This window comes from Otolemur garnettii, unplaced genomic scaffold (genome assembly GCF_000181295.1).
Source record: "Otolemur garnettii isolate 467f Iridium unplaced genomic scaffold, OtoGar3 scaffold00043, whole genome shotgun sequence".
Taxonomy (NCBI): Eukaryota; Metazoa; Chordata; class Mammalia; order Primates; family Galagidae; genus Otolemur; species Otolemur garnettii.
Window position 1 is genome coordinate 10,601,778 of NW_003852438.1, and position 2,848 is coordinate 10,604,625.

Consider the following 2,848-nt stretch of genomic DNA (forward strand, 5'->3'; position numbering starts at 1 on the left):
TGTCTCTATATAAAAAAAAAAAAAGGTGGCACCCCTAGTTCAGTGGGTAGGGTGCAGGCCACATACACCAAGGCTGGCGGGTTTGAACCCGGCCTGGGCCAGCTATAACAATGACAACCGCAACAACAAAAAAAATAGCCATTAAAAAAAAAAGCCATTGTGGCAGGCACCTGTATTCCTAGCTACTTGGGAGGCTGAGGCAAGAGAATTGCTGAAGCCCAAGAGTTTGAGGTTGCTGTGAGCTGTGATGCCATGATGGAACTCTACCGAGCGCAACATAATAAGACTCTGTCTCTAAAAAAAAAAATTTCTTTAATCTCAAATGCACTATTTTCTCCAACTACAACTCTAAGACCTACACCATTTTTTTTTTTTTTTTGAGACAGGAGCCTCAAGCGGTCGCCCTGGTTACATAGAGTGCCGTAGTGTCACAGTTCACAGCAACCTCCAACTCCTGGGCTCCAGCAATTCTCTTGTCTCAGCCTCCCAAGTAGCTGTGATTACAGGCGCATGCCACAACACCCGGCTAGTTTTTGGCTGTAGTCGTTTTTGTTGTTTGGTAGGCCCAGGCTGGATTCGAACCTGTCAGCTCAGGTGTATGTGGCTGGTGCCTTAGCCACTTGAGCCACAGGCGCCAAGCCAAAATCGACACCATTTCATTTCTTTAACCTCATCAGGCTTCAGCCCCTGATGATCTTCCATATTCTTTAAATCTAATAGCCTACTCCTCAATATTTACACCTCTATCTGGCCTGAATCACAAACCCTCTTCTACCCAGAAGCTCACCTCCTGTAATCTCATGTTCATCTATCATCTCTAGTCCTCAAAACTCTAACCCATTACCATTTCAGCTGTTTTCCGTGGCCCAATTTTCCTCATAGCTCAGTACTGATGGAAGAAATTACTACCTTATGGATTGGCGCAGTTACAAATTCATGATTTCTCATTGCTCCACCTCCCATGCTGCCCAACAAGTTTATGTGCCAAGCAGAGCAGGTACTAGTTAACTGTTTGTCAAATGAGCATTTATGACGGGGTCCCTAGTAAGCCATCTCCCATAGCACCTATTTCTCAAGTTACCTTTTCCTACCTTCTTTTTTAGCAGATCAAAAAACCTCCCCTTCTACTTCAAGGTAAAAATAAGAGCTCAATACCAATACGTGGGATTGAATCCCTTGAATTACCAACCTCTCTCCCCCATTAATTTACTAGTATCTGTTCATCCTTGACTCTTCCCTTTCACCCAGATATCCAATCGTTCCACAAATATTTGAGGATTTCATATGTAGGAGGCAGTGTCTAAAAATAATGTGTTGGGGTGGGGCATAAAAGACAAAGGGAACAACCTGAGCAATGAGGACAGAGGACTTTTTTTTTTTTTTAGACAGAGTCTCAAACTGTCACCCTGGGTAGAGTGCCGTAGCATCATAGCTCATAGCAACCTCCAACTCTTGGGCTCAAGTGATTCTCTTGCCTCAGCCTCCCAAGTAGCTGGGACTATAGGTGCCTGTCACAATGCCTGGCTATTTTTAGAGATGGGGGTCTTGCCTTTGCTCAGGCTGGTCTTGAAATCTGCGAGCTCAGGTGATCCACCTGCCTCAGCCTCCCAGAGTGCTAGGATTACAGGCATAAACCACTGCACTTGGCCTCTGTTAAGAGCAATTAAGAAGCAAGAGAGCTCAGAACCACTGTTTTTAGAATGTTACAAAAATGAAACTAACATTACTGACCATAAAACTTTTGTTTGTATCTTGCATCCAGTACAGGTCTATAAAAATGACATGAAAAGGACTTTATAAACTACCTGTACATCACAATACATCCTTGTTCTCTTCCTCCTTTTGGCTACAGGTTACCACTGGTATCACTTTCTAGTCAAAATGCCAGAAGTAACAAAAATAAAAGTCAGCCAGATGTGGTGGCATGTACCTGTAATTCCAGCTACTCAAGAAGCTGAGCTGAGAATTACATAAGCCCAATGGTTCAAGGTTACAGTAAGTACTCCAATCTAGGCAACAGAGACTCTGCTTTTTTTAAAAAAAAAAAAGCCAGAGCCGGCTCGGTGCCTGTGGCTCAAGCGGCTAAGGTGCCAGCCACATACACCTAAGGTGGTGGGTTCGAATCCAGCCGGGGCCGGCCAAATAATGATGGCTGCAACCAAAAAAAAACAGCTGAGCACTGTGACAGGCACCTATAGTCCCAGCTACTTGGGAGGCAGAGGCAGAAGAATGGCTTGAGCCCAGGAGTTGGAGGTAGCTGTGAGCTGTGATGCCACAGCACTCTACCCAGGGCGACAACTTGAGGCTCTGTCTCAAAAAAAAAAAAAAAAAGTGGGGAAAATAACACCAACCTCATATATTGGGAAAATTAAAAAGAAATTTATTTAACAAACACTTAAGTAGCACTTAACGATAAGCAAGACCTATTCTATTTTACAATTAACACATTTAATCTTCCCCAAAACCCTAAGAGATAGGAACTATTATCTTTATTTTATGGATACAGTAACTGAGGCACAGCAAAATAACTAAAACATACTGGAGAGGCGGGCACAGTGGTTCACACCTATAATCCTAGCACTCTGTGATGGAAAGGTGCATGAATTGCCTGAGCTCACATGTTCAAGACCAGCCTGAGCCAGATTAAGACCTCATCTCTGAAAATAGCCAGGCCTTGTGGTGGGCACCTGCAGTCCCAACTACTTGAGAGGCTGAGATAAGAGAAATGCTTGAGCCCAAGAGTATGAAGTTGCTGTGAAGAAGGGTAGGTTTGGCTCGGCGCCTGTGCCTCAAGTGGCTAAGGCACCAGCCACATACACCTAAGGTGGCAGGTTCAAATCCAGCCTGG